This window comes from Mercenaria mercenaria, chromosome 14 (genome assembly GCF_021730395.1).
Source record: "Mercenaria mercenaria strain notata chromosome 14, MADL_Memer_1, whole genome shotgun sequence".
NCBI lineage: Eukaryota > Metazoa > Mollusca > Bivalvia > Venerida > Veneridae > Mercenaria > Mercenaria mercenaria.
Window position 1 is genome coordinate 37,427,373 of NC_069374.1, and position 27,447 is coordinate 37,454,819.

Below are 27,447 nucleotides of genomic sequence, written 5' to 3' on the forward strand. Positions count from 1 at the left end.
TACATGTAACTACTTTTTTCGCTGGATCCGTCCATGTGTTAACGGGAGAAAAATCGTGTGCGAACAAGGCATTCACGTGCTGTAAGTACATGATTTTTTTAAAATGCTTTCTCAGACGTAGGTGTATTTCTGCGTCTTGTTGCTTCCATAATAACATCTCTTGTCTAATCCACAGAACGTTTTGCTGTATCAGATAAAATGCCAAGTGCACTGCCCCAACATTGTTTGTGCTCGCTTCTCCCCTTGTTTATTCCCCTTTTAGAACTCAGCGTCGTTTCAGTTTTTATAGATAACCGTGACTGTTTAATTAAGAATCGCGTGTAACTTGTGCGGCTGTTTGTTTTTAGGAATGATAATGATTTTGGTAATTATCAGTCGGTATGTTTTTATCTAATTTCTCGAAGAATTTATATAAAATGTTTGAAAGATTGTCACTGCGTTCGTACCAATCCGTACTCGATTTACATTCGTACTAAATAAAACTCGAATATACAGTTATTATTCTATTGTGCTCCTGTTTACCAAACATTTCAGAAATATGAAAAATTATTGGTAATGTCATGTTTGTTATTACGAGAGATAAAAAATCGCTTAAAAACATTCATTACATGCTTTTGGTAGTGATGTTCATTTCTCTGCCCTGGTTATGGATATTTAAAACATGTTTCCCGTTTCCAAGAACAACAGAATGGTAATCAAAGAATGAACCAGAATTGTAAAGTCATCACACATGAAACAATAAATTTAACCGTCGTGTAATGTTTTTTTTTATGCAAGAATAGCGGCAATACACGTTAATTTTGTGTATTAACGTCTGCAGAAGCCAGCGGGAATGTTTGTGACCGAGACCGAAGGTTAATATACAAAAAAACGTGTATTATCCCTACATACGTCGTACTACGAAAGCGCATTAAATGATACTACACTGGTATATTACTTTTGATAGTACAATAATAATTTGTGTTAAACTTTAGCATAAATTGCTTCTCGCTTGAAATATTTCAAAAAATAAGTTACAAGTCGCATATACATTTTTAGATTCATTCATCTCAATCTTTAATCAATGTACTACCTTAGGGAAAAACAAAACAGCAAAAAATGTTTAAACTTCAGTTAGAACATACCTGGTGTAAAGTATTGTATTACACTTTGTTTTGATTACATATTCTTGTGAGGAATGTCTAATTTTTATTCTCTGGAGATTATTCGGTTAGTTTAATACATAGTGCCTTATGAAATTGAAAAGAAGAAAGGAATGCAGTATAATTTTCATTAGGACTGTGACAATTTAATATCTTTGTGATAACGTTTAGTTTTGAAAAATATATAACAAGCTTTAAAACTAACAAAAGACAGTTTCAAACCTGAACCAATGTCGGTAAGTCAATTGTTTCATATTATCATCTATAAAATACTAAATGAACAGGAAAATGCTTATATTGTCATTCCGTCACTGAATTAAGGTCAGCAATTGTTTATTTGAATTTTCGTAACTATTTATATTTTGGATATTTTAATGAATATTTATTATTTAGCTAGTAGAACTTAAACGTGTATTATTTTTATAAAAAATGTAAATAAAAATCAACTCATGCGTATATTTACGCTAGATAAATATTGTAGATAACACCTTAAGTGCTTCGACACTAAAGTTTGTATTCAATGTCATGAATAAAGAGAGGCATTATGCACAGAAATATGTTATTTCGGGAAACGATAGCCAATGAAGATGCTTATCATGTATTTGAGGGCGTTTCCTACTTATATCATACGGCGCCCTAGTATTTAGAATAATTCTAGGTAAAACAGTAGGTCTTGATATTTAACAGCTTAAACTACATGTAAATGGGAAATGCTTTAAATGTTTTGTTATTATGACAAAGATACTAGTAATTGTAAATGTTATGAAATTGATCTGCAAGCAGAGATCGTTTATAAATAGTAAATAACCGATAAATAGCTTCTATGCAAACGACCGGTCATATCCTTCATCAGCTGCGAAAAGTTATGCTTAAGGGTTATCTAGTGTACTCCAACAAGATTCAATCCTAGGTTGAATCATTCTACGTCCCCCTTTTGACTTTCAACAGCTCATTTTAGTTTTTGAATTCGACCGTCTAAGCAGCTAGGAGATTTGATATAAGCATTTATTTATTTTTCAAATATTTTGCAATTACGAATTTGTGGGAATATCTAAGTTTAAATGTCTTGAAGTCTTATACTTTTATTCAGAAAACAGTCCCGGACCATAACATGAAACCGTGTCTTGTCACTATTAGTGTTGAAGCATATGTTATAGCTTAAATTAGTCTTTATGACCCAGTGTTAGCTGTATGACGAACTACACTGTATAGCCTTTATGAACCGGTGTCACTTTAACGTTAAATGTTAACTTTATTCGGCTACATTTATTAGTGTGCAGAGTAACTATACATTTGGCAAACTAATCGCTATATAACAAGTATAACACCTGGTAATTCGGTCATTTATGCTGTAAATGCACTAAAACCAACAAAGTCTAGACATGTAATGTGCACGAAGCAAACTCCAATAAATAGTGTTATTGAAAACAATGAAACAAATATATATCTTACCCTGCTTAGAAACTTAACACAATTGGTAACTTCTACAAAGTTAACTGGAATTGTCTGCCTGTTACAATCATTCTTTAGTCAATAAGAATATAATTCAGGTTTGAATGAAATCACCATTCCGTCTTTCTCAAAAACATCTGTTATATCTTTTCATTCATCTTCTTTCTAACATTGAACAGACGTATCACATCAAAAAAGATTGCATTCAACATCTGCTAAGCTTGTTTGTCTATCAGTACACCGTTTCCTTTCGTAATTACACTGTATCTATCATATTCTGCCAGTCGTTTTTTGTCGCCGAGTCCGACTACATTTCCGCTCTCTGTGATCATTATAACCATCTTCTAAATATCTTTATCCGTAAAGATGTTCATCGTTTTTTTTGTTGTGCTTATCGTACATAAAAGATCTAAACAATGAATTTTATCCATTAGTGATAAGATATAACAGAGCATTTTTTTCTGTGATATATTGCCTCTGGATTTAAAGATATTTTAATTCAGTCACCGTTAGTTGCACCTTGCTTGACTTCTTTGTATTGTCACCAACCATATCTTGGGGCACTGTCGTTTAGGACTCATTTGCCGAGAAAAGTGTCCCGCTTTTGGATTAAAAATTTTTGGATTTTTTGGCTTTTACTGTATGGAAATTGCAGAGAAGAAAATTGTTTCACCATTCTCTTTAACGGCATGCCGTGTGACATGCTTGGTGCCCGTACTCTACATAGTGTAATTTTATACTGTGGTCGAAAGGCTGAATGGATCCTGATTAAACACAATTCCGCAGTCAGTCAGTCACTCATTAAAGCGTTTACTGAAATATCTCACAACTTTTAGCGAAGATTGATATTCAAAGTAGCCTTCCCGTATCTAAAGTTTGCAATAATGTCATAGTTAAATGCAAATACAACGAAGTTTTGTAATGGCTGCTTGGGTCGTTATATACTGACCATCTTGAAATGAAATATGACATTTACGGTACCTAATTTTCGAAAGAGGCAACATATCGCAGAGTCGCCATCATTCCGTAAACACCCTGATTGATAACATACGGATGTCTCTGCTATACCTCAAAACTCTGATTAAAGTAATGGAAATGTTTTATTCGACAACCTTTCCGTTTGCATAAAGAGTATTATAAAGTGTTTTACGTGATGTATAGAATTTTGCAAAAGTTTAGGAAAATAACCGGATGTTTCTCAGAAATATGTGATATGTTTTACCGAATATTAATTGCAAAGATGGATAATTGAGCCGTGCCATGAGAAAACCAACATAGTGGCTTTGCGACCAGTATGGATCCAGACCAGCCTGCGCATCCGCGCAGTCTGGTCAGGATCCATGCTGTTCGCTAACAGTTTCTCCAATTCCAATAGCCTTTAAAAGCGAACAGCATGGAGCCTGACCAGACTGCGCGGATGCTTATAGAAGGCCGATGGCTCTATCCAGGTACCCGCCAGAGATGAAATAATGCACAGAGGGGCAGCTGGGTCTTTCTTCCCCGTAGAAGCTGCAAAGTTTCCGTATGATCTATCATTGTATCAGTGCGACGTTAACACCAGTTCCATATCTCCCCCAAACCCCACAATAAATGATTGCTAACAAAACAAAAAAATAAGCACAGTACTGTATAAACTTTAATTTAGCAGAATGTTTATTTATCAGTATTTTTGCTAAAGCAAGTAAGTCTGAAGAGAAATCAAGAACGCTTCAAATGTACCCTGGCTTGTCCATCTGCTGAACGTTCATGTGCACCATAAAGCTTTGAGGTCAAGTTCATACTGCTTAGTTAGGTCATCATGTGAGATTTGGCATACGACAAAAGAATAGGTTATTCGCTCGTACATTACTTCTTACCTTACTTAGTCTTATAACAATAACCTGTTCCTCATCAATCTTAAGAGTTTTCACTTTGGTCATCTTACCACTTGCTACATGATAGCAATTAACACGAATTTTTCGTGAGATATGCATGTATCTAGATGGAATACAGACAAGGATTAAATGTATATCCATAGGAATTAAATTTGAAGTTGACAAGAATACACTCTTTTGATGAAAAATTTAAACTTTTAAAATCTACACAATACTGAATGATATAAATCAATTGTACAAACAGTCGGAAGGTTATATTGCGTAATATCAGGGTTTCAGAAGTCTGCAAATTGGGCTACCAAAATGTTTGTCTGGAAGCCCGAACATTTTAGTTTATTCGGCAATGACGGTTTTGGATTATTTGCAAAGTCAGTAGAGATGGTACCTACCCAAATAAATCAAAGGGGGACAACTCTGAATTGACCAATAAACTGAAGCCAACATTAAACATTGATCAAATGTGAAAATCAGATAGGTCATTTTTCAAACAACTTATCAGGCAGACAAAATATGACCTACATTTGTTTAAATCCCTTTGTATTCAATATACAATATGCATGCTTTTCTCATGACTTACACTGACAGTTATTTTGTAAGTTGTAGTGAGGCCCTGATAGAAAGTTTAGTAATGCATGAAGATGATATAGAATAATGCATACATTCCTTTGAAGAAAATTAACGACATTAAGAAACGTTATTAAGTTTTGATCTTTTAGCCAAAGTTATCTATTTATTGTTCTCAATGGTGATACATTGGTTTACACAACATTTATGTATCAAAATGTAAAATGTATATATCTAACAATGAGAAATAACAAAAAAAGTTAAACTTGTAACACAAAAATTCATTGTCATCAAATATAATTACAATGTTTTAAGGTAGTGGTTGTAATTACTACATGTTAAGGTAGCTGATAGATAATGACTATATGTAATGTATTTTAAGCAATTCTCAATTTAAACATTCTCTGGAGGGAACTAGCACGATCATTTGCTTTCCTTGAAAAACGAATAAATGCTGAAAAATCATATGGAGATTACTCTATTTGATGATTTTCGTTACAGGTCAACTACCCTAAACAAACTATAAGGTGTCTTATTTATTGTTGAAAACAAGTAATCGGATAACTTCAGATATCAACATTAATTTAAAACTTAAACTGTTTACACAACTTGAAAAAAGGTTTTTGTTGGGGCCTCTCATTTACAAATATATCAACAATTATCACCTGAATTGAGTGCATTCATGAATGGAAAATATTGATGGTAAAATGGTGTAGGAGTTTGTTTACAATATAAAATCTTTAATAACTTCTTTAAGGTACAGTTTTGGTATGTTTTTGGTAAGCTTATAATAAAGAGCATGTCATTCTCTTTCACTCAGAATTTTTTCAAGCGTTTTAGACTCTTGGCTAGTCTTGGAATTTGACTTTATTAAAAGACAAAAGGAAGTTCAGTATAGGCTCTTTCAAAATGTTGAAAGTAGAGTAAACTGCCATTATACCCTATTGAATTTATTTAGCTGTGGGAGCTTTTGATATAAACTATAATTGGGAAAGTCCTAAAATCCTTGAAAAACGGTCAATACAAGAGTTGTCCATTTTGCTTCAGATATTTTGAGAAAGTCATTTTTTAGATATCAAATATTTCTATTTTTGACATAGAGAAGAGGAAAACCATAAATATATTTAGAAAATTGGTGCACTTAACTATCATTTCACTCTGAAAAAAACCTGGAAAGATGAATTTGAATTTTTTAGGTACCATCTATAAATTATTATACTTGTTCTGTTACTGAGTCGTAGATGACCGGAAATCATTATTATAATGAGTTGGCGTTAACCAAGGTTTGATTTAATGAGATACAATAACTGACTGTACTTACAGGACTGGTCTTTCAAAGTTTATGCGGTTTAAATTGAAAATGGAATACATGTCTGACAGTTGAATATAGAAAGAAAGTAATCTTTAAAGTTTTGATAAATTATACAAGAGGTGTTGATATAGTTAATATCGCACATTTTGTTATAATTCACTTTCATGTTATGTTTTAGATTTTGATCTGACTTTGAATATAATATTATATTCATTAAAGATTCAACTTATATTGGAAAAACATTGTTAACAAACAAAAACACATACACACGTTGATAAAACATTGTGTAGACTGCTCAAACTTGAAATTCAAAAACGTATTAGTTTTTACCTAGATAAAACTAGGTAACGTGTTCGGTAACAGATACTCGTGAAATTTTTATCTCTTATTTTCATGTGTTTTCTTATTATAAATTGTTCATTACAAATTTTGATCACCTGAAATTGTTATTCCACATAATTCTTATGTTCGATTTTATTTAAATGACGCATGCTTTGTAAAGAATTAATCGCATTGTATGTTGCGATTTTTGTGATTATGAAAGACGTTGCCCTTAACGTCACGTTGGATAGCTCGGCGGTCGATTGAGAACGGTAATATAGGCTGAAACACTGTGACAAATGACACATATTTGTTAGTAACATATTTATAAATTATGATTATTGTCTGTCTAAAAAGGGCGTTAATTGTTATAAGTTCATCAATCTTAACGTTATTGTTTGAATTTTATCAGACTCATCTGTTGTGGCCACAGTACTTTCCAAAAATGAATATTTCATATTTGTTGATACATGTAACCAAACTCTTAATTTTTTTAAAGCAAACAACTAATTTCTAAATAATAGCAAAATAATTGTTAGTGTAAATCAATGCACACTGAAATATGCTTGGGAGAACACGTCTTTTAAGCGATCACTTGCAGTACTACCTTAATGTCTCGATGTGTAATTGCTAGGTTTGATCTTATCCAACTGTTTGTCACAAAATACCTAAATATTTGTATTCCTTTATTAAAGATATTCGACGTAGTTTCACAGTTCTTGATTGGTGAAATCATCATTTCATAAAAGATTTATCTGCATATATCAAAGCAATTGTATCTACAAGTGCATTATATACATGCATCAAATAGCGCCTTGATTTGATTCCAATATTGGCATATTGCATCTGAATCAAGATACTTGTTGGCAAATATGACCTCGTTACATTTATCAAGTATAAATTAAATGCAAGGAATAATAAACAGAAAGCCTTTAGACAGTCCACGTTATGGATTTAATGTGTTTTGTGTGTGTGTGTGTGTGTGTGTGTGTGTGTGTCTTGGCTTGCTTTCAGCCAGTACAGCTTATTTTTAAGTGGCTCTGGTCTCAGCTAACTGTTGGCTGGCAACATAACTGTTAGTAATGGTGTGGAACTGCATACACTTATTTTCTGGCAATCAATTTAAAAAGTGTTTCATCACACGATAGAATATTTCACTTTTCTCAAATAATTATTTACAGAGTTGACTTATTTGTCCAGTAAATTTGTGTTGAATATAGACCTGTAATATACCACAGACTATTGATCGTCAATTTATATAATGAATCAAGTAATGGAATGTATTTATGTCAAAAGTGATGTAGAACAAAAATAAATATTGTCATCACTTCGATAAAGCAATGCAATGATAACAATAAAGAAAGCTCGTGCATTTGATAACGGAATAATAATTCCTTTTAAAATAATTACTACTGTTCTAATGCATTCTGGTGTTTCAGTTGTGTATCAAAGATTTCATCTTCAGTTTGAAAGTTTTTTTTTTCCTTTATTGGAAGCAAAATTCTTTTTTATTTCAAAGAAATTCGAAGAATACGAAAACAAAAAAATGTACATGAAATTAAAAAAGCCTACATGTTTCTGGATTCGAACTCAGTACTCTTGAATGGGAATCATACACGCTACTAATTGAGTTCATGAAATATCTTGTAATTAAGTCGATTAAACCTCTTACAATCATAAAACATATACTTCTTTTTCAGATATTTTTATTCCATTCGAACCCCGGAATGCACTTAAAATGGTTTTTAACAATCTAAATACAATGTACAACAGAGTAGATAGTGGCCCCTTGTCAGTCGGAATCAATTAGGAACTGCTATGATAACTAGATTTAGAAAGAAAACACAGCTTCATTACGATACAAGGGTTGGCAAATTGTGTAGAACCATCAACCTTCAGTAAGCCACCTTGATGGCTTCCTGGCGAATTCTATATCCGGAGCAAAATTTCGAACTCAAAGCGGCGAGGAACGAGTGATTCGGAGTTTTTTTCCAGGTAGCAGTAATACGGAGATATGAAGCAGATCATTATTGAATAAAACAAGACACTAAAGTGAATTCTACAACTGCTACAAAATGTACTAGAAAAGTGTAAGCAACACACTAAACAATAAATACAAAATGCAGATACATAATGATAAATGAATGTACTAAGCAAATATCGTGACATAAATGGTTGAAAGTTCTTCTTTGTAACCATTTATCAAATGCAGGCAGAAAATAAGCTCTGTCAGTTTTTAAATGATTATAAAGCATGTCACGTTCTGGTGGATTAAGTAGACCACTTGTTTTTTTTTCAGGAAAAGGACTGCATAAAGGAGCCACACTTTCGGACAGTGACATACATTCGTTTTGATGAATTTGCAATATTGTCACAGCGTTAAAATTTCACATAACTAGGTTTTTCGTGGCTTCAATAATTATTTATTTCTATTTCTTTACAAATTGCATTCTTTTTAAAGAGGGTTTACTTTAAGAAAGTTTTTAAAAGTATCAAGTCGCACTGGAAAAAGTATATGTAAGAATATCCTTGGCTTCTTGGATATAACCAACTTTGAAGCATAATTATAGAATTCAGTTTGACCGAATCTTTTCGTGGGCGGTAATGTAAAGTTCAAAACCCTTCACGACCCTAGGACTTGCTTAAGCGGAACATAAGATAAGATAGATATGGAGAGAACCCGAAGGAAGTAATACCTATTCAACCTTTGGCATCACCCTTTGACATTGACCTTGAACTGACAGTGCCGAAAGTTGCGTACTGCACATTTTTTGGATTGTTGTTATTACTTTTTCAATTTTGAACGTTATTAGGAACACTGCCTGAGCGGCCAAAAAATACTATGTATCTGACATTTTATCTAACTGTATGATTTTGACTTTGAACGAACATGACCGGAAGTCATGTCGTCCCATTATGTTAAATATTCATGCCAAGTAATTTAAAACTGTTTAGAGAATTTAGAAGAATTGGAATGGACACGAACATGTTTATGATGAATTTGTTTATGCATTTAAATATATCATAACTAATAAGTTAAATTTAGACTATCACTGACTAAAACTATCAACATGTAATTTAAAAGAAAAACAAATAAGAATACTTGTTTTTAAGCACTTGAAGATCTTACGGAATTTTGAACGAATTTTTATTCAGCGATATAAATAACGAGAGATATAACATACATTTAATGATACTTGATATTCTGTTTTTATATAATAATAACTCATATAGTGTCTTATCTCGCATTTCAAGGCGTTTACTAAATAGATTATATTTATTACGTCGTATGATTTCTAAACAAAAGTTTCTAAACTCCGGCAGTTTTCATGGTGAATGATTTGTGTTATTTTGTAATGTCGTAGCACAGACAAACTTCGCCCCGTTTTCTTATAACTTAGATGTCCAGCATATGTCTTTGCCCTAACACTGATGCTTAGCTAATATATGCTATCAATTACATACTATAAAAGCAGAAATTTTCGCGCGAGTTTAATTTTCGCTACATTCGTGAAATTCTGACCCAGAGAAAATGTTTGCGTTTACAGTATATGGCATTTAACTACAATTAAGGTATATTCACAATGCTTGACTGTACTTTGCCAATAACGCTGAAGCTCGTCTGTATGCTAGCTGGAACTTTCCTACTGCCCAGCATTTCACCGAACAATGTGCACTGTCTCAACTTTCTGATCTTTCACTTATGTAGCAATATACCAATGTGCCTTGACTGTGCTTCGCCTATAATGCTAAACAGCGTCTTTACTTCTGTGTGCGAGAACCCTATATCTAAACTCCTTCTCTAGCTACGATACTGCAACTCTGCTTCTGTCTATGAAGCTCGAAAGCTCTCTTCTTTTAAATCATTTTTTTCCGCCCTAAGAGAAGGTAATTAGCTAGTTTCGTATCAATGTACTGGGAAAATTATTTGTTGTTTCTATGTGTCTACATCAATCTTTGATACAATGTGGTTGCTTTATCATTTGGGTTCAAATTTATACTTTTGATCCATAGTGGAGCAGTCCAATTTGTGCTTTTTAAAGAGGATGTTTTACATGCTGTATACGTTAAAATGTTTGGTACTGGGATCAACAACAATTCAATTTAAGTATACTCTGTATAGCAACGATAAAAGAAGGGAGTCAAGCACAATATGTTTTCCAAAATACATATTTTTTTCTTTTTTTTTTGTGGTAGCATTTTATGTGGGTGACATACTGATTGATGAGTCATTAGGGCAAACGAACAGAAGCATTCGATGGAGCGACTTTACGACGTTTTGATGGTGACGTTTTGTGGTTTGACGTTTATAGGTGAGTCATAACAACATTTGCAGGGCGGCGTTTGGTTGGGTGACATTTACGGGGTGACATCAGACGGGGCGTTGTTTTGCAAGACGACGTCTAGCGGGGTTACGTTTGGCGATTCTATGTTTAGCCGGACGACGTTTTGCAGGACGACCATCAGTGGAGGGCCATTATGACGTTTGGCAGGGCGAAGGTCGGTGCACGAATGTTTGGCGAGTCGTCATAATTACCTTTAAAGTTGTGTCGCTGTGACAGAACACCACAAGCACAATACTAGTAACTCAAAATCAATATCAGCTAACATAACTTTCAAAATCCAATATAAGAATTCACATACTAAATCGTTTCAATATCAAATGCAAATCCAATGTCTTATACACCAGAGCAAATTCTCTATCTAACGCGTTCATGATCCGATTACATGCAAGGTCTGGACAATTCCATGCTCTGTTCTATACGAATATATATCAAGATAAAAAATATCTCTAAAAATTCACCGCCCATATCAGATTCTGATTCTCCACAGATAAAAATAAGATATATAAAATGAAATAGAAACGAAAAACTCCGAACAATTATTACATTAAAAAAAGTGCAAACCAGACATTAGTTTTGTCAAAAGTCAACAGTAAATAATTTCGTAGACATTTAGACATTCATCGTAAAATTATATTTATAAGGAACCATTCTTGATTTGTAAATTGATTAGATAAGCTTCCTATGAATGTTGTTGATTGATTCTACATTTAAGTACGGACTCACTTACGTGCCATGTGGCACCTACGCGTTTAACAAAAAGCACAAAATCATTTAAGATGCTATAAATAAGACTTTAATTAATAATTCAGATTTTTTTTCAAAATTGTAGACAGAAACGTGATTATTTTATCAATGGACCGTATATAACAGGGAATGACAGCAGCCATTAGCAAGACGCAAAATCATCAGCCATTTTAAAAGAAAACAAGAATAAATTTATTAATGACTGATAATATCATCATTTCGTTGGCAGATGAGTTAGCGTCCGACCACATACGTCTGTCACACCCACTACAACTAAAATATCAGTATAAATGAAAACTACAACACAGTTTAGTGGGAAAAGGCCGCGACTTTATTTAAAGATTTCTCATGGCAACTGGCAAGGTGAGATAATGTTTAAAATGCACATACTATACAAACAGCTAAAGATGTATATATTGCAAATAACCTAATTTCATTTGCCCCAGCGACACTGCAAAGGTACAAACAGAATACATTAAATAATGAGATAAAATTTGAATCAATCGAAAGAACAATCATCCCCAGCGATGGCTGCAAAAGGGCGGGGGGGGGGGGGGGGGGGGGGGGGGGAATACTAACAGTACATAGAAGTTATTAGAGAACAAAAGTATCTTTCTTCTAACAGAAAACAGTAATCAACAATTTTACATTCTGATAATAGAAAAACAAACATACGGCATCAAAATGTAAATGTTATTCAAATATGTACAAATGCTATACAAGATGCCGTCATATCAATTGATATGCATGCCACAATCGAATCTGTATATTAGATAATACAGTTAAAGCCGCTACATTTTTTACGGTGAACAAATTCGATTGTATATTTCTCAAACGGAATACGAGCCGCCCACGAAAAACCCCCTCCCCGATTTTAACTAGGACAGGAGGAAACGTGTTTCCGTAGCCAATGTATAACACATTGAAATGCTCAGACTATTCCTCGAAATACTGAAAAACGGAACGAATTGAAGCATGCTAAAATATATATCAATACTCTACGACTATCATTTTTCTGTAACAATTTCGTATAATTGCCATGCCTAACTTTACAAAACTGCGGGAGCAGAAGAACACGAAAGTACATGTAAGTGCATTATATATACACTTTATATAAAAGTTTTATGAATTAATTTGAAAAAATGGTGTTCATCATAATTAAATGTCCCGTATGAAGAAAAACTTTACTCGTGTCACTGACCATTTATGCACTTAAGGTCCCGAAGATAGGTCTGCACTGTGAAACGAAGGCATGTACAGTCAAATGAAAATTCACGTATCGTGGGGGCGAGCAAAACATGCGACCCAGGTGTCGATAGCAGACCAGCCATTGAGCAAAGTAACTGAAAACTGATCACGTCGAGTCTCCAGACTACCTAATCCTATGACGTCATGTAATCACACTACATGAGGTCCACCTTCGACGTCAGGTACTGACACAGTGACTTAGACAGCAGGCCCAACTATGCTGGAATGCTTTTTTGGTTTTAATTAGTTATAATGAACTTATTTTTAAACAGTATTCTACAATGCCTTGGCTCTCAGTCCTCGACCGAATTATTAGTGGCTTCTAGCCAATTTCAGCCGAGAGATTGTACTACGCATTCATTAAAACACAAGTGCAGACCCACAATTGAGACTTATACGCCGGCAAACTATGACAAGGCTTCTGCTAACACTTGTAAGACTCATGACATTTTCCTCAAACAAATATAAACCATGATCGGTGGTCGGCAGCTTTTCAAAGTGGCGTACCATTAACCAAGGCTAATAAGCTATTTCCTTCACTACACAGAACACTAACAAAAACATGACTATTCAATAAACTTGATACCATTCTGAATTAAAATATTACTTCCAAGTAATACGATTACTTTAAAATTAATGCATATGGTTTTGGTCTCTTCTACTCCCACAGCGCAATTTCAAATTAGAATCAATATTCTATGAAAACGTTATAAAGCCGCGACAAATAATAACGTTAACATATATATTTATACATCTATCAGTTTGAGTTTCTGGTGTTCAACAGAACATTTACGAACAACATTTACTAACAGCACTAACTCTAAAGTGCCTGACCGTATGGGTATTCCAGTTCATTACTAAAGTAGTTCTCATAGCAATAATCTCACAAAATCCATGTCATTATTTTGATACATCCTCTCAAAGAATGATCGTAAACATTATTGATACATCCTCTCAAAGAATGATCGTTAACTTTATTGATACATCCTCTCAAAGAATGATCGTAAACTTTATTATATGACCAAATCAGTGACTTCATAGCTGTGTGTGTTGTTTGTGGGAATACTAATTTCTGCTATTTTCCTGTTCCCTGATGGCATATTCTATGATCTGAAACAGATCTTCTATGCAGGAACCTGAAAAACAGATGAACAGAAGCAGCAAAGATTTCTGATTCACAATAAAGTTATAAACACTATGAATAAATATGGGCATGGGCGGGTGCGATAAATTCAATGAAAGTCTATGTTGTTCCATTGCTGACGTGGATTGAAATAGCCATGCAAACGTAGCAAATCCAAAAACGAAATTCACGCTTTTTTCATTACAAATTGCGTCCAAAATACTAAGGGAAACAACTAGCGCACGACTGAATACTAAAATACTGTTCTCGTAGCGACCTCCTTACTGGGACAGGGGTCCATGAAAAATAAACAGGTTTATTATGCAAAAAGGGCAACATAAAACCAAATATTTCTAGATTGTGCAATATTGCGTGTTTGATGATCTATTGCATTTTGTCATTAGCACTGAAGATACAAGTTTTTGATTATGTTTAAATTTGCCTTGCCTATTATGAACGATTAAGCATCGGACAAAAACTCACTACGCTCTTACGCAGTTGTTAGCAGTTGGAGAGCAATCTTTATCTGTTACTGTTATCTATCACTGTTTGTTTTAACGTAAAGCAAATTGACCATCCTCAGAGAAGGAAAGTCTGAAATAATCACGTAGCACTTCCCATAGTACTTACGCAAATGACCACATCCATAACTCTGTTTACTAGACAGAAATAACTTAAAACGATAATTACGATACACTGCAGAGAGGTTCGTGCAAATTGTGTTAAAAATCCGAATATTTATAGAGCGATGATGGATATTTGATTTTAAAGTCGAGTTGACTTCTTTTTCCATGGCCAACACATATCTCATTCTAAATTGGAAGTTTAGAAAACTATTTCTAGATGTTCCTTGTATTGTATAAGTGATTTCTTCATGATGTATTGTTGTTTTTGGCGTAGATTACAAATTAATATAGGGATATCTAATGGTATCGAATGTTTCAATCTGAAAGTTGTTCAACTTAAAATGTTGTTATGTAATTAAAATATTGGTTTTTGCTGCTCTTATTTTTCTACTTGGGTTTCTATTATGAAAGTTTTTAAGAAACATAAAAAGAAAACTGATTAGTGCCTTAGGAATTCCAAACCATTCGGTCAAGAAAACCAAATTAAACCATGTATGTGCAGATAACATGTCTGCATTGAGTGTCTATTTGTTGATGCTAATATTATCTGAGCTGCTTTACGATAAATTTGCGCTTTAAATTTTCCTATTATAAATTATAGCATTTTGGTAAAAGACGTAAGACAGTAAATCATGTTCGTTTGTGTCCGAAAAAATGATTTTAACAATTACTGTTTATTGAATTTATAAAGATTAAGCGGCCTATAACTTTTACACGTACATAGAGAAGATCAACATACAGAGGAATAATTTTTGCTACGAATACAGATTATTTTCTTGAATTCTCAATACTTTTAATTATAATTGCTTTTTTTAAAATACCACATATATACAAAAAGAAAAAGACGGAAACCGACTGTCTGAAGACTTCTTGAAGATTGTGTTCTAAAATTAAGAGACATTGGTTATCTTAGAGTGGGGAAAAGCATATAAGAATGTTAATAATCACACTCAGCTGAAAAAAGCTATATGATGTGTTTTGTTATTCCACCAAAATTTGATAGAATCTTAACGGAAATGGATGCAAATTAATATTTTGGCTTCATTGCAAACTAAGCGTCTCTTTTTTAATTTCCATTTGCATACATAAAAGAAAAGACACAAACTAAGTTATTCAGTAACACAATGAAAATTCAAAATCCACAAAAAATAATAATTATCTAAAGTATATTTTTTATACATTTGGAAATATCTTCAGTAGACTTAGATAGAACTATATCAGTCACCTCGCAATGCAGGTGTTGACTTTCATCAAAGATCAAAGAGTAATGCTGAACATCCATAAAGAAAAATTTGCTGACGCTATTTCTTAAAAGTTTAGCTGTCACGTGCCTGTGTTTATTTCAGGCCATTCATCAAAACGTGTCTTGTTAATTGTATAACCTAATAGGAGACATTTAAAAAAAAAACAACATAATAGAGCTACTGTAAACCCAATGTAAGTAGAATTTTACTGATCGGAAAAATTGTTTTAACTGATATTGGGTTTGAAATGTCCTTTTCTGCAAGTTACAAAATAGTGTTTTCAATGGTAATCTCTTAGGTCGTCATCACGCCCAGCTTTTGTGTCATTGGTCAATCCCATATATGGTCATTTAACGTCATGTCTCAAATGAAAGCACTGCATCGGGCTATTTTCGGAGAAAAACGTTTTCTACTTTTAAATGCAATTATTTTAGGATAATGCTTACATGAGCAAACTTTGCTGAATTTTAGATTAACAACCACTGAACCTTTAGTGGTCTGGCGGACTAGCTAGCTTTCGGGATTCACTGGTCCGCCGTCCCTGGTTCATCGGACTACCGTTTGTGTGTCGATCCCTATATTAATTTAGTTTCGACAGATATTGTTTTACGAAGAATCATAACCCCCTTTGAAGAATCATACAATCATCAACCGAATCATAACACATAATAAACTGCAGCATCCCTGTCTTAAACAACGTTCTCACACGTTTTTGTAGGTATAAATTGTAACGTTTGTTTATCATTTATCGACTGACGCCGACTATTTGCCTCAAGAAAACGTGTGTGTCCGAAAGCAATGGAAAAACGCAGTGTGGATGGTAAACAACCGCTGAAAAGTCATCATTTGTACAACTTCTAAAGTTGACAGGAAGAAAACAATTGTTCGCTGCACAACAAATCTTGTATGTATGCAATCCTTGTTCAATCATGCATCGAATAGCATTCGCTTATTTTTCAGTTGTAGTTATATTAGAAAAAAAAGTAAGAATTTCTTACCTATGTCTCTGTTTTTACATTAAAACCATCATAACCGGAATCAGAGCAGAAGCGTTTACATACATCACCGAAAGGTTATGATTCTGGAGATTACCGGACGTGTATACTTTAAATAGACTAGATCAGGCAATAAAACAAAACTGTGTCCAACTAGCCGACACACTTAGAGGTGGCTTATATGATAGTTGATGCAATCTATATGAAGTTCCTCTAGAAACATAGAAGGCTCCTCTAGCGAATCTTATTACTTGAGAAATAAGAATGTCATAAGCTGTTTTACAGCTACATGAGAAAAAGTACGAAGCTAAAATGAAAATTATTATTCAAAAGCAGAAAAAGTATCGGAACTGTAAGTTTGTTGGAACAAAAGCGTCTGGGGATAATTTGTATAGATATTATAAACGAAACGGCTAACTAATTTAAGAGGATTATCTACATAGCACTAGGCAGATGCATTATAAAGTGCAGTTGTAACGGCAGACATTACAGTACAAAAACAAAACCAGATTTGATTGACAATACACTTTAAATCATTCTCCCTGTAAAAGCACGTTCCATTTCTAATTATCAGACATACATTACTTAATTCTTTGGTGTCAAGTGTAGTTGTGGGCATTTGTTAACTGATAGTTTTTTCCTGAAACTGTATCTATAAGGTCACTTTATAGTATCACAATGTTGTAATGGCCGATGTTAAAATTGGAGACTACAAATCACCTCGTTATAAGCTTTGGAAATATAGGTAGATTGTCATAATCGAACAATATAGTTTTCAAACACGCATAAAAGTTATCATTTCCTTTCGAAAGTGTCGTTTACTATAAAATGTTGGTATATCATCTCATTTCCCTTTGTATTTCAAAGCCGCTATACATACGCACTTGAAATCTTGAAATATTTCTGAACCCCTCCCCCCACCCCTCAAAAAAAAAACAAAAAAAAAACAGAACTATCAGAAAAAAATCAGTCTGATTCATTTTCAGATATGTCTAAGAATGAATATATAACTAACTCTATGTTGGGAGCCAAGGAACACAGAGAATACGATTATATACACTACAATATATTTTAAAAGCAAGCACTGTCATACAAGTTAACCATACTTGCATTATCGTATTAACATTCATATACCATCTCAGAGTTATTAAAAACAGTTACAAATGTTTTGTAGAACGTTTTTTCAGTGTATTGAAACACAAACCCAGTCTTTGAGTTTATCGGTTTGTTTGTTTTGTTTTATTTACAAAACATGATATTGGAATATATTTAAAGAAGTAAATGTGATCAAACCATGAAGAAATACACTTTTGAAAATCATATATTTCCAGTTAAAATCTTGAAACAGGTGCATATGATCCGCATCGGCGCGTTTACAGTGCAATATGTAAGTAAGATCTGAAAGCCAGTTTGAATGCTTTATCTTAGTTCAAACTTGTATTCGGCATTTTCTTCCGCAAGTTGAAGAATATCAACATTGATTACGTTTAACTAAATTGGTGCGCAGTTTTATTCGATGATTATAATTCCCCAAACTGCCTCGTCTCGATTACACAGAAGGATAGAAAATTGAATTAATCGCAATCGCAATGCATCTGCATTGCTGCGACTTAAACAATTTATAATCGATCTATACTTTGTCAAATCAATTGTTTCAATGGAGTCGTAGTCAAAGTAGATGTTTTTATTTCGTTATGGGTCAAGAACATGACAACTAGATTTCACCACTTTTGTGAACCTTTTGCACTTTACCTGGAGCTAATCAAAATTCCTGGATACAGTTTTAACTGTTCCTACTTGGCATGACAATAGTTCAGATTACTACGGCCAACGCCAGTATAGCATTAGTTTAATTTGTGTCGATCTTGAAATGACCTGCTTTTAATGCAAATATGAGAATAGGATACGATATGCAAGACTGAACAAATTGACCTTAGATTACCAAAAAAACGTAATGACCAATAAGGATGCACACTATACATATAGCTGTAAAAGATTAAATATATCTAGCCCTGATTTAAAGGAATTGCATTTAACAATTAGTATTATACGTGCATTCATGTATGTATTTATGTTGGACTAAATGCTTACAGACGCAAGTTTCCAATTCCCACTAAGCGTTTATTTTGATGAATGTCACGAAGGCATTGTGTTGATCATTGATAAGCAAGAAACAAGAAGATCCCAACTAATTCAGTAAAGGAATAAAAACGTAAGTCGAAATTTCTAGATACTAAATCGCTCCTGGCACTACACATTTCCAACATCTGTTTGTCCTTTTGCAAGCCCAGAATTTTAAGTTTCTTACCAAAGTTTTATTACACTGTAGAATCTGAAAAAGCTCAAACAAAGTACCGTTTTCTCACTATACAAATCTACCTTAGATCCCTGTAAAATTCATCTACTTTATAAAAGGCTGTATTTGAATCTGCGTGTCATAATGCCATTGATAGTACGAGCGTAAAAAAGTTACAAAATATCTGAAACTCGATATTCGCCACTTTGAATTGTAGCCTGTCTAATTATTTAGAACTGCACTTCATTTTCTAAAATGCCTCTTATGTAGAAATTCGACCCTGGCCAATACGACACCAAATACTAAAAACTGTTCCAGGAACAAATAATTATGACAACTTGGGATAAAATGCAATTCGAGCATTGATCATTTTGGTTAATACCAATATTCGTACGAGTATTCTTTCATTGTGCGTGCATTTTATGAGAAAGTAATATAACTAGAATAACAGACGTTGCAACCTGCATTCAGTGTATTATTATAGTGTACGGTTGGATCTAGCAGGTATGTTGTGCATTTATTAATTGTCTATTACTTTTTCTAAAAAGTTGCAATCTTAAGATAAGCTACGATTTTCTCGAAAACCATTTACCTCGAAACTCTGCGTACATGCAAATAATTTTATATCAGATTAGTTGTTTTGTCCTTTAGGCTGCTTTCGGTTTAGTTATAGGTTGAAATGTTCATAATGTTTCTTTTTAAATGCGATGTAGTTTTGTTTGTAATTTTCAAATACATGTACAGAAAAATTTAATATAAGAAATACAATTTCCGCAGTTTATTACCAGGTCTTATTTAACTTTACGAAATAAATTCACGAGTATACAGAAGAACGTTTATAAGTGTAAATTGGATGACATTTTACGTTTTTAGTCCACATCTTCGATGCCACGCAAAAATAGGATTCAGCCTCATTCTGAAATACAAAATGATACAGTTAGATACACTCTGTAGAACATGATGCATTCGGAACTCAAACAGAAAATATCTTTTTACACCACAGTTAAGTCTTATAGAAAATTTAGAGAGATATTTCCAAAAGATATTCAGTTTCAGATACCGACACAGATTAAACTTAATAAGGCCTTAAGTTGATTAAATGGTGACTAATACATATTCGACAATGCAGCTGGTTAAGAAAACATACGTTTGTTAAGTTGTATTGATAATGTTATATAGACTCAGCTTTAAGCATATTATGATATTACTTGTTGCGCAGATTTGTAGCCTTCAGTGTTAAAGGTTCATAATGCTTTTGTTTAAAATGTGACTAACTGTAAAATTTCATGTGTAGTATTAAAAGTGGCAAGTTTTTAACCATCTAATTATAGGCCAATTCGTTTCACTCAACCCGGGATATGCCGGTCACGTGAACGGCAAGAAAATGATTTTCGCAGGTTTAATAATAAACGAACGCTTCGGCATACGCCGGCCACGTGAGCTGCAAATAAAAAAGATAAAGTTCCTATTTATTATGATTATAATTTGAGGCATTGTCAAAAAATTTAGCAAAAGTTTTCTTGTAGTATGTTTCTACTTTTACTGTTATTAACCCAATTTTTTCAGATGTTTAACCGATTTTATATCCCGAGTATATATGATTTGCCACTTTGCCTATCTCGCTAGACCGGCGCACATCGGCCTACGCCGGATAGACCCGGTAATTCGAAGTACCGGGAAACAAAACGAACGCCTATCCGGTTGCCCGAGGCAAAACGGCATACGCCGTAAATGTGAAAAGAATCGTCCCTATAAAACATATTTTGATCAGCTGTTTAATCTGTTTTTAATATAAAATTTAAAGCCTTATTCCGGCTTCAGCAAATCAAGCGTAGGCTTTTTATAATATGATCTTTTTGATTTTGCAATATAATAATTATATCAGAATGTATCAGCTACTAGCTTTTTAAAGTCGTTTGTATTGTACATTGTTTACTTCTGGTAAACACAAAAAAGTCGAAACTTGTAAAAGATGTGTTTTGGTCTAGATTTTAAAGGAAAATAAGGTGAGTTAAGTAAGATATTAATGTGTGCATAGTGAAAATAATTGACTTAATGGATATGTTCTGCGATTAAAGTTGAATTTATAAAAGTACACGAAAAATCATATCGACAGGTATTTTAAAGCTACATTGAATTGTGTATAATCGAGAAATAGAAATCATTTTAACTTAAAGCAAAGTCTACTAATAGCTGCATCCAAATTTAGCTCACCTGTCACAAAGTGAAAAGGTGAGCTTTTGTGATCGCGCAGCGTCCGTCGTCCGTGCGTCCGTCCGTAAATCTTTGCTTGTGACCACTCTAGAGGTCACATTTTTCATGAAATCATTATGAACGCTAGTCAAAATGTTCATCTTGATGATATCTAGGTCAAGTTTGAAACTGTGTCAAGTGCGGTCCAAAACTAGGTCAGTAGGTTTAAAAATAGAAAAAAATCCTTGTGACCTCTCCAGAGGCCATACTTTTCAATAGATCTTCATGAAAATTAGTCAGAATGTGTACCTTGATGATATCTAGGTCAAGTTTGAAACTGCGTCACATGCCTCAAAAACTAATTCAGTAGGTCAAATAATAGAAAAAAACCTTGTGACCTCTCTAGAGGCCACTTTTTTCAGGCGATCTATATGAAGGTTGGTCTGAATATTCATCTTGATAATATCTAGGTCAGGTTTGAAACTGGGTCAACTGCGGTCAGAAACTAGGTCAGTAGGTCTTGAAATAGAAAATCCTTGTGACCTCTCTAGAGGCCATCTTCATGAAAATTGGTCAGAATTCACCATGATGATATCTAGGTCAAGTTTGAAACTGGGTCACGTGCCATCTAAAACTAGGTCAGTAGGTCAAATAATAAAAAAACCTTGTGACCTCTCTAGAGTCCATATTTTTCATGGGATCTATATGAAAGTTGGTCTGAATATTTATCTTGATGATATCTAGGTCAAGTTTTAAACTGAGTCAATTTCGGTCTGTACTAGGTCAGTAGGTCTAAAAGTAGGAAACCCTTTTGACCTGTCTACAGGCCATATTTTCCAATGAATCTGCATGAAAATTAGTCTGAATGTTCACCTTGATGATATCTAGGTAAAATTTGAAACTGGGTTACGTTTGGTGAAAAACTAGGTCAGTAGGTATAAAATAGAAAAACCTTGTGACCTCTCTAGAGGCCATATTTTTCATGAGATCTTCATGAAAATTGGTGAGAATGTTCACCTTGATGATATCTAGTTCAAGTTCAAAACTGGGTCATGTGCCTTCAAAAACTAGTTCATTAGGTCAAATAATAGAAAAACCTTATGACCTCTCTAGAGGCAATATTTTTCAATGGATCTTTATGAAAATTGGTCAGAATTTTTATCTTGATGATATCTAGGTCAAGTTCAAAACTGGGTCACATGAGCTCAAAAACTAGGTCATACTCAGTTCAAAACTGGGTCATGTGGGGACAGGTGAGCGATTCAGGGCCATCATGGTCCTCTTGTTATATAAAGTTTTCGGACAATGCAGACAACTGCTTGAACGTTGTAACGTATGTAACAAACAACAACCGAACAAAATAGTGTATCTTTTCATATTTTGAATTCGGCATTTGATATCGATTACGAGAGTAAATACTAAGGAGATAAGTGTAATATGGCTTTCACTTGAGCTGTAGAAATATTGGAATTGTCTGGTCAAGGAGGGGTGATAGAATCGAGTGGAATACGTTTATTTGGATATGGAAATACTAATAATATTATATTTATCATTGTTGTTCTATACAAGTCCTTTCTGTGTCATAAATACAGTAATTTATTCTATGTAGTCAGTAGGCATCCAAAACCTAATACACAAGTAGTCCCCTATACTACTTGTAATGAAGAATAGAGATACATTAGACTCATTAACTTTAAGGTCAGAGTATGGGTTATTGCGTCCTACGTCGTACATAAGAGTTAGGAAGCCATATGTAGGAGTTAGTATGTAGCATGCAGGACTAAGCAATATCTGTGCCGGCACCAGGATGCTTACATAGAAATATACTTTCTTATTAATATGAAAGTTAGTTGATATATTATAATTAAATTATATGATGTGCACACTATAATCATGAACATAACTTCAATGGTACCTTGTTTGTAGAATTAATTCCAACAATCGCGTAGTTACACGACCAGAACCTCAAATAGCAAACAAACACCTGTAATATAAAAATGAAATAACAGAAGCAGAGGCGCACTAATACATGGTTACTGGAAATGTGATTTTAGCTGGATTTTTTTGATGGCCGGGTTCCTATTATGATTGCACATTTCGTTTTGTTTATGTTATGTCATTACTTACTTTTGGGTTAAAGGTAATTGTGTCAAAGCATCCACGTATAAGTTAGCGTGTCACCGTAACTAAGCTGAAGAACTAAATAGAAACCTTAAACATTGGTTTATTTAAGGAAAAAATATACAACAGAACAAGCAACATAAACATACATCAAAGAAGTGTAATTGCATATCAAAACACGAATCGTGTTCAAAGTTAATTTAAGGTTTACTGTATATTTATGTAAAGTAGTTTGTTTTACTTTAATATAACTAAGGTACAAAAGACAATAAACGCAATTAATTATACCGGAATAATGTTTAGAGCACTGAGTTAGGACAAGAAATGTTTTTGAAGCAGTGTCTTCTTTTCGTATTGAATTCTATAGAGCTGCAATATATGATAATGAAATGAATAAACCTATCTTCAAGCTGTACTGATGCCAGACTAGTTTGAATCAGACAGAAATCAGATAGAGTTAAACTTAAGACATGTGGAATTTTGGCACTGCAAGAGGAACTACATTGGTTAATATATTTGCAAATCGTCATTTGGTATTCAATCATGCCGTTTAAGGAATGCATAGGAAATATACTGATACCATTCATTAATAAGATATCAATTCCTCCGGAGCACAACCAAGCAAAATAATAGCGGACTCAATTAATTGAGTCTTTAACTGAGAGGTACTGCAATGTGCAACACCACTCACGCCCCCATCCCCCACCCAGCACAGGTAAACAGATACGGGCCTGACAATGTAACACCACTTGGCTTAAGTACGGCAAAACATTTTACAGCAGCCAGACAGAACTGTGCTGGTTGATTAAATCCTGGAATTATACAACGCAACATGATTACAAACAGGAAATGGAAACGCCAAAAGCTGTTTTACAGGGTACACGTAGATGAGGGAAATTTACAATAAAAAATTTAAAGTGATTATTCTTATCACAACTTTTTATATGCATGAATAATTGAGTAAAGTAAAACAAAAAATGTAGTAGTAGTATCAATATTGTCAGTTTTATTTGAATCAGAGCTCCCGGGAATAAATTGTGTCAATTTGATTAATGAAAGAAGGATAATGTCTGATTAGCACGAGTAATTATTAAATGCAGTTGCAATGTCAGGCTGCGTATCTGGAGAAAGTTCAATCTTCACTCATATTTCTTACAGTACAAAACAATACACTTACACTACATATAATTCTCCCTGAAAATGTGCGTTCCATTCAACACCATTACTGACTTTTCTAGAGACAAAACAGAGATTCGTATCAAGTGCTGTTGTATTTATTAACTGATAACAGTTTCAGCTAGAGACAATAATTAGCCACTAGATTCATGTTGTAATGAGCATTGCAATACAAACTTTGGAGACTTCAAGTCTGCTTTCAAACACTCTTGAAAATATAGGTTGACACATTTAAAATCTGTAAATTAAATGCATATTAATCTTGACATTATTTACGAAAGATATTAATTATCACCTTAGCTGGTATGTCCTGCTGCTGTCATGTTGCTGTCATATGGCAGTCTGGAAATCAGGAATAAAAGGCATCTTGCTACGATTTTATAATTACGTTCAGTTAAGAAACGAAATATTTTTTCACATGAACACCGAAAAAAAGTTTCATTTCTTATATTTACATTATAATTCTTTTCCATTTTTAAACTGAAGATACAAGTTTGTATTTAACTATGTTTAAATGTGCCTGCCTATTATGAACGAATAAGCATAGGACAAAATGTAACAAGACAGAACTCGCTACGCTCTTACGCAGTTGTTAGCAGTTGGAGAGCAACCTTTATCTGTTATTTTAAATTTTTTCCACGACCAAGACATATCTCATTCTAAACTGGAAGTTTAGAAAACTATTTCTAGATGTTCCTTGTGTTTTATAAGTGATTGTATGAGAATAGAGTTCTTTATGAAGTATTGTTGTTTATTGGCGTAGATTATAAATTAATATAGGGTTATCTAATTGTATCAGATGTTTAAATCGAGATACAAATTAGACAACGTGAAGCAGTAAACAAAGCTGTGAGATAATGACGTTAAAGTGAATAAACAAGAATCTAGCTAGAGTCTTATACAAACCAACTACGGATATTTAAGACGTTTGTGTGTATAATATATATTATAATTATAAATGAAAGTTTGACTCAGCTCGTTCCTTATCAGTGTTTGCAGACGACCAGTTCCATGATTAAAACATCATCCCTTTACTTTTTTGAGCGCCCTTATGTTATAACATTTCCTTTAAGACACTAAAGCTGTTAAACAAAAATCTGTCTAGCGTCTAATACAAACTAACCAAGGATGTTTCATACTTTATTATGTATATATATCTGCACGAATGTTTCAATCTGAAAGTTGTTCAGATTGTTGGCCAAAATAGATACTGAGGTAGATATTAATGTCAGGGACCCCAATGAAAATAAGTACATGTACTTTATTGGGCTATCCCAGGTATACGTGATCACTACTATATATCATTCAAAAATACTTTTGTGCAATTGATTGAATATTAAAACGATCTTGTTGGTACGAATATGTATTGTTTTGATGTAACTTCAATGTTTTAGTCCACTTTTATGTAATTTGTATTATTGATCATATACCTTAAAAAAATTTGAATTGACAGCCCTATCTCATATTAATTTTGCAGATATATCTAAGAATAGCTCTAAACTGACATTCGCTTGTTGGGCGCTAAGTAACACATAGAATACGATTATATATACTACAAGATATTTTAAAAGCAAGCACTGTCATATAAGTTAAATATTCAATCCAACTGTACGATTTGACGGAACAATTGAAAATTGTAGTCGCACTTTGTTCTTTATAGTATATTTATCGATTCAAATTATTTCACTTAATGAGAATTTCATAACGTTATACAGTTAAAAATAAAATAAAATGGAACTTTATGTTGTATGCGTCTTTCTAACGTCACAAACGTCTGACCTCATATCTGTTTACGCGCGTCTCTTTCCCGCGCTGAGATTAAAATTTATTGCACAATGCACATCTTAACGCAGTTAAGCATAAAATAAAAAGAAAATGTGTTTGTTATTCGTGAATATGGAAAATATCTTACCTATTAGTGAGAACATTTTCACATTTTCACTCGCGCTACGCGCTCGTGAAAATATTTGAAATTTTCTCACTTCTAAGTGAGATATATTCATATTCACTCAAAACAAACATTTAGTCGCTGCGACTAAAACAATTTGTAATCGGTTGTATCGCTAAAATCTATACTTTTTCAAAGCAATTGTTTCAATGAAGTCGTAGTCAAAGTAAATGTTTTTTTTTCGTTTTGGGTCAAGAACATAACAACTAGATTTCACATCTTTTGTGAACCTTTTTGGCACTTTACCGCCAGTATAGTATTAGTTTAATTTGTGTCGATCTTGAAATGACCTGCTTTTAATGCAAATATTAGAATAAGATATAATATGCAATACTGAACAATTGGAACGTAGGTTACTAAAATATTGTAATGACAATAAGGATGCACACTATACATATAGGTGCAAAAGATTATTAAGATATTTAGTCATGAATCAAACGAATTACTACAAACAATAACAGTTAGTATTATGCATTCATGTATGTATTTATGTTACTAGATTGAATCATTAGAGACGCAATTTCCCAATCCCACTAAATGTTTTATTTTAATGAATGTCACGAATGCATTGTGTTGATCATTGATAAGCCAGAACGAAGAAGTTCCCAACTAATTCAGTAAAGGAATAAAATCTTTTATATACCTACTTGTTATATAAACTACACGTTTGGCATAGTAAAAAAAGTGTCAGTCTACACGAGATATGATTCTATTATAACATC

General features: G+C 33.4%; 1 protein-coding gene across 1 annotated transcript in view; it reads left to right on the forward strand.

Annotated features, from left to right (window-relative positions):
* Positions 1-1,170: 1,170 nt before the first annotated feature.
* LOC123527288 (uncharacterized) overlaps positions 1,171-27,447 on the forward strand; it is a 93,752-nt gene continuing 67,475 nt past the window's right edge. The window contains exon 1 of the mRNA XM_045306656.2: positions 1,171-1,378. The gene's annotated coding sequence lies outside the window, so the exon portion shown is untranslated. The remainder of the gene's footprint in view (positions 1,379-27,447) is intronic.